This window comes from Colias eurytheme, chromosome 15 (assembly GCF_061535395.1).
Source record: "Colias eurytheme isolate Ceu_HAF_F1 chromosome 15, ilColEury1 Martin Lab GWU primary, whole genome shotgun sequence".
Classification (NCBI taxonomy): Eukaryota; Metazoa; Arthropoda; class Insecta; order Lepidoptera; family Pieridae; genus Colias; species Colias eurytheme.
In genome coordinates this window covers 8,161,330-8,170,601 of record NC_142994.1, presented here as the reverse complement: position 1 = coordinate 8,170,601, position 9,272 = coordinate 8,161,330, and positions in this window count along the sequence as shown.

Sequence of the window (9,272 nt, the reverse complement as noted above, 5' to 3'; positions counted from 1 at the left end):
TAACTCGTTAGGGATAGCTTAGCAAAAACAAAATCTGAGAATCAATGAACGTTAGCAAAACATATCCCGTGAGATATCATTAGATGAATATTACTTATTTCTCGCACAAGCGAATCGAAATCGGACCCTGAATCCATTACGGGCAATACCAACGTGTACAATTTCTTTTTTGTATGAAAGCCTTCCCGAGGGCCGTAATGGAGAAAAGTTTTCCTTCTCAGTAATTGTTAGGGCCGATGTGAGGTAATAAATAACCGCAGGCTGTGGCCCTCTGATTGAACTTGCTAATGAATGAAGGATAAGAAATTCCGATATCGAAGCCTACATTCATAAATGTACGCCCGCTCATTTGAAAAATTGCCCAAGTTTTTGCATGAATTCGGAACTGAGAGAAATGTAACCGTATAATGGTGGCATTTGAATAATTTTTAAGTTGGAAGTGTGAGTAATAAATTGGGGCTGTAATTTGATTGCATTTTTTTACTGCCGCCGAAAGAAAATTTTCATTCTCAATTCTTAAACACCGTAACAACTTTTAAAGTATACCTACTTAAATGCGATTAAATGCACGTTTGGTTAATAATTAAAATTTTTATGAAAAATATAATATCACGATGCTAAAAATATTCAAACATCCACAAAACCATCTGAATAAAAATTCCTCCCTCGCAAATTTCGCTGCTCAAAAAGTCAAGCGGCAGAATCTATAACGTAAACCAAAAAATCTATCAATGTTTATCCCCGAGATATGCATTAAAAATTCGCTTTCCCCAACATCAAAGGGCCAATGGTGTTTTCTTAACAAAGTGAGTGCGTGTGCTGGGAGTCAATGAGACGATTGGCAACCCTTGTTTTTATCCAATATAACTTACTTTAAAGCTCTGACCAAACTGATACGTCTGGGAATAGATCGGAGGCCAACTACAGAATCTATACTTTTCACTTTTCAATGCTTATTTGCTGAATCAATAATGGGAACTCTTCAATTTAGTGCACACACATTGCATTATTAATCGAGTTGTGTAAAGAGCATTATTAATCGAGTTGTTGTGTGCTGAAAGTTTGTAGACGATGATGCATTTTTTATTGCTAAAGCATAGACTTAATAATAGAATTAGGTACCTAAATAAAATGAAATTTTTGAGAGTAAACGAACTTAAAAAATAATTTGGAAAATCCAAAAGTGCACGCCTCATAATTTGTTTTTTAATAAATATTTATTAATTATTATTTTTGTTTATTTAATAACAATTAAACCACATCGAATCAGACCCTGAAAAATGAAAGGGTTCTATTCCTGAGCATACTCAAGCGTAAGAGAAAAAAAAAGACTCGATTAGTAAAGTATTTCGGTCGCTATCGTGTTAACAAGAAAAAGGATCCGCACATACAGACACACGGACGTCCAAGACAGAACTTTTTTAAACTGTTTTTTAACTAGTTTAAATAACAAAAAATGACATCAAAAATATCATGAACGTTAAAAATAGTGTTTTTTCTTAATATGTGTGTGTATGTATTATCTTACAAGTGCAATGTATGATACATAAAGACATTTTAAGTTTGAAAAATCAGATGTTTTGCGCGAAGTGACAGTAGTACCCACCTCAACGCTTCGCTTATGAGGCGTGCAATATGATTAACAATCTATATATATCTAATTGTTCTCATATAATAATTATTCAGTAATAGTAATAGTAATTATCTACATACGCACTAGAGTCAGCTCACATCATGATCGATATCAAATAATGTGTAACTGAATTTCTCAATCATTCACAGTAACATCAAATACACGATTACAATTTACCACTATAGTCTATATTTCCCATTGGAAACTTAATAATTTCATATTTGCATAAACGAATCATTGAATTATTCACCAACATCCCGATCGATCCTAAAACAACCGACATTGAATTAACATATTTCAACTTCAGTGGTTTTCATCGATTGATGCATATTATTTTGAATTTCAATTAGTGCGATAGGGAACCCTTATTCGGTCATCGTATTACAAAGGTACAAAGCAAAAAGCCAGTTATTCCGTACTCGGCCAATTAATTATCGGATCCTCCATAGTGAGAGCACTACGGAACGTTAATAAAATTACTAATTAATTGAAATTTCTTTTGCAAACTCATCTTTTGCATATCACAGCGTTGTTTGATGTTCTCCTATGAACATTCTATTTCACAGTAAGTTGCAATATTGGTATATTATGTGCGAATATATATTTTTGTATAAGCCTGGGAAAATAGTAAATTCACAACATTGTATAATTTTATATTACCTACAGATTATGATACAGAAACAGAATCTTAGTGTAATATTTAGCGTTTTATGGTTTAAAACTTAAAACATCATTAAAATGAATTATTTTAAAGCTAAAAACACTCTTGTAATATAATGTAATATTTTATAATATTTCAGCCTAAATAAACATTGGAGTCATTCTAAAACAGCCATCTAGCGTCATATGAGACTAATACCTGTTCGGACGAACCAATCCCTGTCCCTGACAGCCTTTGTGAGGGGCTGGATATGCGTACTTCATTAGTAAATACGACACCTAGATCGAGATAAACCAAACAGCGATGCTACTGCATTATACCCATAGTATACGGCCATTTTGTAAACTAAAAAGTACATTATAATGTAGGAGTAGACTGTAGAGTATATAAGCCACAATTTAATTTGTCGCCGATCATTTTGAAAAATCTATAGAATTCTCATTCATCATTATTTATTTTATAAATATCTTTAGATGAAATATCATTGTTTAAATTACTTTAGAAACATCTAATTGCATTAACTTTAGCACTAGGTAGGTACTAGTTATTATTCTGTGCTTTAGCTAGGTAATTTCAGTAAGTAGGTATAGACAGCATTAGGTGAACTTAACTAGTATCATCTATTGAAAATGAAAGTTTTCATAAATTCAATGGAATTATCTATATATATAAAACTCAAAGGTGACTGATATAGTTATCTATCAATGGTCAGCCCAAACCACTGGACCTATCGGGCTGAAATTTGGCTTACAGGTAGATGTTAGGACGTAGGCATCCGCTAAGAAAGGATTTCCTGAAATTCTTGCGGGAACGGGGAAAAACGGGTATGCACGTACAAAGTCGTGGGCGGAAGTTAGTTTATAATAAAAGTATCAACCTAATCGCAAATGGTATAAGAGAAAATATAGGAACCAACGTGTTAGTTCTGGAAAATATTTTATACTTTCTCGTGCAGTTTTTACCAAAAGGGTTGTGATTTATAGAGAAGGCTAATACATTTATTTCAGTTAATTACAAGCCTGCTGACAGTGAACTTGCGTGATATAGGAATATCAAAAAAGTTATAAGAAAATAATCTATGGAATTATGAGACAGAAAATATAGAAAAAAAAAACATTGCTTTATGATAGGTTCTTAACCCATTGACCACCGTAAGCCCCGATCGGGGCGCGACACAATAGATTTTCTATTGTGTCTGTGATTCCGAGGACTGATGGATTAATGTATGAAAATACGGTATCAATAATTATAATATGAAATCTCTACTACTATACTAATATTAAAACCCACTGTTGTTTGTTATCTTGTTCCAAAATATACCATATTTTAATCATGAGTAAAATAATATGGACATAAGTTAGGATACAAGCGGGTAATTTCCTACGGGTAATTTCACATGTTTCTCAAAGTATAATAATTTCAGTAGTAAATTTTCAAAAAAAAAAATACGTATGGCACTCGAGTACTGCCGCGGTAAAGCTATTGCATAGCATCGCATCGCTGTGCCGGTTGGAGTGGGGGGTGTTAGGTTTTTTCGTTACGGAATTTTTACATTCGGTCACCGCGCTCAAAGTCTGAGATAAAAGCTATGCAATAGCTTAAAAACTGTCCCAAGTTTGAAAATAATTGCTCCTTTAAGAATGTACAGAATCTTATAAAAATATCAATGATTGTAAAGTACCTAACAATAAAAAGTAAAGCTACGCGCTATAACCTAATTACTCTATTTGCTAAAAAGATATGAGAACAAAGGGCCGTAAATAAACCGTCACCAAGGCAATGAAACAAAACGTTTAATATCCCCATAACACAAATTTGTCACGAGCATAATAGCTTGTTATAACTAGAAACTCCGTATCTAACCACAACAAAAATATTGTCCCAACTAAGGCAATAAGGGGCCGTTAGTTAGAACTTTCCGAACTTTGCCCGACAATTTTTGTCCATCATAATAGCTTAAGTTTGCGACGCCGAGACATACAATCTGTTTCTATTTTCAATGGCGATATCTTCTGTCTACAGCAGTAATAGGCGAGCTTTATAGGCATAGGTAGTTATATCGTGTCTATTCCGCAAATTTATATAATGGTATGTGCCTATGTATATTTTATTTAATTTTTAACTGAGGCTCCTACCAATTTTAAATGTAATAAGAAAAATACCTTTACATTTTTAAGGTGTATAACAAATTATGTAAATGTTATAGGTACATAGGTACTCGTTTATTATAAAACTCTTATTAATGGTCTAACGGCTACCTACTTCCTTGAATAATAGCATTTAGAATGATAGATAATAAAAACAAAACAAAACCCAAAAAGTCTATTACCTTCGATTTCCTTCCATACAATTGAACATAGAAGTTAGGAAATCTATAAAAATTGCACAATGTCGTCTTTCCGCAGTCCACAATCGTGAATGGCTTCTTAGCCATAACCGTTCCGCTTTCTTCTATTGGAAGCAATCAAATAAAGATTTACTTGACCGAACATATTACTCGATATTTATTTTCAATTATTATTAGGGATTTCATTTATCCATCCGTGATTTATAGTTTTGTGGCTTTTGTTTTATAATGAATGAATACAAGACGTTGAAAGATAGGATTAGAACCTACCTACACTGTTTTCAACGCATATTTACTTTTAGTTTACTTAATGCAATTTGTCATTATTGAAGAGTCATTGAATCAACACCTAACTTTCTTCCTATTTCTAGATGTTTCTATTTTAACTAGGATTCAATATCACAACACATTACCAAATTATAAATTACCTAATCTTCTAAATGGAAAGCATAAAATTGTTAAAGAGCTTTCGCTATCATCCCAAAGCCCTTCATTAGAGGATTAAAATATAAGTCATCCATCACAAAATTTAGTTGTAAGAATAATTGTGTCTACTGTTAAATCCAAGCTCTTGATTTATCGCACAGAATCCTTTTTCGACCCGCGTCACTCAATTTGTACTATAAATAATCGCTCAGAGCGTAGCAGCCATCGCTCTCCGGATATTTGCTTATGTGACTCGAATGTATTATTAGGCAAAATAAACGTAGTATTTTCCCAACTTTCTATTGCGTAATTCTATTTCTATTGTAGGACAGAAACAACACAGGCAAAGGTAATAGAGACCGTTTTATATCATACCTAAAGCCATTTTCAAAGTTAATTTTAATACACGATCTCGACCACTATCTCGTTATTCTGCCCTAGATAGAATCTAGCCGGAGTTATCTATATTCTTTATAGATTGCTCTTGTGCTCGAAAACATGGAAAGCTTTGAAATTAAAAGATAAACGCAACAGTATTCAGAATTTTTATTTATATTTACGAAGAGTTACTTATTTAATAATTTAGCTGTGTGTAGATAATATTTATATAATTTACCTGTGTGAAAATAATCAAGTATGTTTCTTATATTAACTAAGTCTAAGCTGTATATAAGAGTCTTATCTTGTATCGATTCTTCAAAATAAAGCGATTGCACAGAAACATCACGTCTCGCAAATTAATCAATTACGAATAGTCACAAAACTGCAAAGTCAAAGTCAAGTGCTCTCCACCGTTTTCACTGTTTCCACGTTTTATGCTTAAGCACGTTCCTCTCCCATTATAATCTCTTTAAGACAATACACAAACACAACTGCTTCATCCCTTGATGAATAAATAAGTATGCCATCTCCATATTTCTACCGCGCGGTAAAGAACGCAATGCTAATCCCTCCGCCGCTATTATTTTCTCATTGTGAACCGTTTTTGCTTATTTCTTCTCGTATATCGATAGATAATTAAAATGCTCGCAATAGCAGACTGACGTCAGACAGGCAAAAAGTTCCTTTGCGTTTTAATGGGTGTTTTTATTGGAAGGACTTTTCAACTGTGATTGTAAATTGGTCCAAACCTAGCTATAGATGGTAGATATAACAGCATCTTTTGAAATCCTACTCACAATGCGGCAACGACGTGCTTTGTTGAATTTGCCAAGAGTTTATCATGCATCCGTAATTTCGCACATACGAATTTTTGAGATCTCTTTATAGGAAAGAATAAAGTTATTCAAATAAAACAATTCAAACTTCTTGTAGTTAACTAATTTCATTTTTATAGAAAAAAAAAGATGATCAAATGCCAATATTATTTTGTTTCATTTAAGACATAGAAAAAAGTCCATATTCTTACTCCTCCGAAATATTGATTTAAAACTGACGTCACTAAACACATTGCTTGTTGGGTAGGTATATGAGTTGGTAACACAGCAAAGTAAAGAAGAAAAGCAATCGCAGAAGTTTTACCAATTTGCTGGAATAAAGCGAGTTTCAATCAAAGTTACTGGCAACACAAACTAAAAGAGTTGCGGCACACCTTCGGCAAACACTGTCGCACTCCTGCCGAAGATTGGCGTGTTCCAGGCCGAACTTCTGACAGCTTTATACGGCTGCCAATTTTTTACTGAAATCAACAAGTAACTTTCGATAGCGTGTTTTACATTTTATTGCACTTTACAACTAAGTATATAATTATGTAGTAGATATCACAATGTTCTTATCCTCCATTCAAACAAGAGATGGCAATCTGTAACGTATAAATCAATAAAATATTAATGTGTTATCAGTCTATTTGGTTTTTTTAATTAAATGTAGATACCAATACCAGCTATTAAATATCTAGTATCTCATAAAAAATAACATAAGGCCTTTGTATCCACAAGAATCGTAGGTATTTCACGAAATTCTCTTTGAAATGATCTCATCCTACATTGATGAAAACCAATCTAACGCCTAATTAATCTTACCATCTAATGAAATTTCATTCAAACGAAGAGCTATGCATATTCAGCTACTCAAGGATACGTACAAGCATATTTTAGGTGCCTATCTATTATATCTAATTTGTAACATATATGATCGAATCAATTAATCGAGATCTCTTATCAAAGCGACTAGCGTGTATTCACGTCAAAAGCAATTAATTACATCGATTACTCGATTGATTACGGACGTACGGTTTGTAACCGATATTAGATTAATTAAGGTATTTCATGTGATACTAAGACGTATGGGATGTTTCCCTGGCATGTCTTATATATCGGTATGAGAGTTTGAACTGAAGACTGTAATCAATTAGCTCTTATAGAACATTTATTAGACTTCCTTTGTTTGAATTCTAAACATACAATAACAATTAATTTGCTTCTCTATTTTTTGCAAAAAATTATAAAGTTAATTATACAGTTTTTTTATTTGTTTAATAGAAACAAATATTCTCCACATAACATTATAAGGAAAATCCAAGACGGCTCAAGCCTCTTACGTGCCTCCATGCCTGCTTGCTTATTAAACAAATAGGTAGGTATTGTATCGAAAAATATAGCATTCTATCATCTAGTACTTAGCAGATACTAATGTTGCATAAGCCAGTACCTATATATCATTAAATCCCATTCATCTACCTAAACGTACAGACACATTGATTATCACCGGTGTTCAGAGTTCGCTCGATTTGCCGTTTATTACCCTGCCAATACAGCTCCATACTCATATACTGAACGCACAGGCTAGTCGCGCCAGTCTTCATTTTCCGCGGCCGGCGCCACGCGACGCCCGGAAGTGTTTATTTTTCATTTCCTCCCGCTCTGACCGACGCCCGAGGGTTCCGAGCCAGACCAAGTAACACGCAATAGCGTTCCGCTCGTTATAAACTCGTAAATTACTAACGGAGATAATTGGTAGTTTATAAGAACGTAGTAATGTACCAATTTTCTCCAAAATACGATAATAAGGTGTGAGTATAACACCATATTCGATTGAAATTGAATTTCATAAAACTCGAAAAAATCATGATATTATTTAGCTATCAATTGTTACCTTTGAAAAAATGTAGGTAGGTATTTGTCTTCAAAATCTTCATTTTCTTGCATAAATTAAATCAAAACAAATAATTAATGAAATCAATAAACATAATATTAATTAAAAATACCCTGATAGCCCCCGAACCTAGTAGATAACGCGTTTTGCTTCTACACGGTCCCCTTTTAGCGTTTATTTGTTTACGCCGACGTTGTTTGTGGGATGTTATCAATTATTTTTAAACCTACCCTCTTCATCACTCGTTAAAGGCGAAATTAATTGCTGATATCCCGCTATCTTTAAAAATACGGATGATTATTTTTCCTTCCCTTTTTTAAACGTTCAATTAATTAAATGTGCTTAATATTTTCTTAATATTTTAATTTGGTTTGGCGTCTATTATACGCTCATAAAAAATCTAATGACGAAGAATTGGCGGTGGTAATTTTTTTTTTTCATAAATGACTAATAGTTAACTTACAGTACAATTGCAACTTAAAACTAATATTTCATCACATCGTACGTACCTACCTATAAAGATTTTATGGACGAGCTGCGCGACACATCTGCGAACTGTGAAAAATTAAAGTCCTCGGAGTATCGAAGCAAACTTTGTTATTCAACACATAACTTGGTATCTGCAGTGCAAAAGGAAATGGAATACAAAAACATTGCAAAGTTAATCTCCTTGATCATTTTTTCAATCTGAATTTAATCTGAAAAAATATTACTGAAACTAATAAGGAAAGTTTTACAGTCTAATATGATAATGTTACCTGTAGGAACAAACATAAATTCCGTATTTACCTATTACTCTCTCTCGGTAGGTACTCTCCTATTGCACCTGAAAACAGTTCAATTTTCCAATAACTACAGCCCCGATTTTTTTTTCCTGTAGGTAAATAACTTTTAATATAAAATTTAGGTTTTGCTACTTACCTATCTCCCACTCCAAATAACAAATCCCTAAGCTCTACCGAAAAAATAAAATAACAATATCACCCTCAAAATAAAGATTTCCTATAAGATTTTTGATTAATACGTCGTACGTAGGTACATCTGTGTACGAGATAGAATAATAGGTAGGTGCTAGGAATTTTATTGGAATGTGACGGTTCGTTTATCTCAAT